We start from the raw sequence: 626 nt of genomic DNA on the forward strand, positions 1-626 counted from the left end.
ATTTTTCATTTGATTTAACAAATAAGTTATTCATTAGATTAACAAGTCGTCTCAGATCCCTCACCCAATAGACTGGGTGCCAGGATGTCTGCGAATGACACCAGGCCCCCCCTGGTCCCCATGGCAACTAATGCTGATATCACTGGTTTTATGGCCCAGAGGAATGTGAGTAGAGAGAATCACTGCCTTTTCCATAGGAAGAGACACAATGCACAGTAGAAATGGACTTTTCTCTAATTAATTCATAGGAAAACCTTTCTTTGAATGAACACACATATCCTTCAGGTCATTGTGTATGTTGTCTTTGAGATTTTATACTGTTTTATGCAGGCTTGTGAAGGAAACACTCATTCCTGTCATCCTACATATATGTAACCCTACCATGTTTAGTATCTATGAATTAGTCTTCTGATGATCTAAACGAGAGTGTATATTATATGTTGGTACATAGGCAATATATTAGTGTCCTGAGAATCTTTAGTAATTTCGATTCAAGTTCCATATGCAAATTACCATGCTTCCACACAAAGGGTCATAAAACTCCCCAGTATTTCCAAACTCCCGCTTGGGATTTCAGCCTTTCTCATTGGACAAGCCCATCTTGAGAGGCGTGAATCTTCTCAGAC

The sequence above is a fragment of the Sinocyclocheilus anshuiensis genome, unplaced genomic scaffold, assembly GCF_001515605.1.
Source record: "Sinocyclocheilus anshuiensis isolate Anshui unplaced genomic scaffold, SAMN03320099.WGS_v1.1 scaffold463, whole genome shotgun sequence".
In the NCBI taxonomy this organism is placed as follows: Eukaryota; Metazoa; Chordata; class Actinopteri; order Cypriniformes; family Cyprinidae; genus Sinocyclocheilus; species Sinocyclocheilus anshuiensis.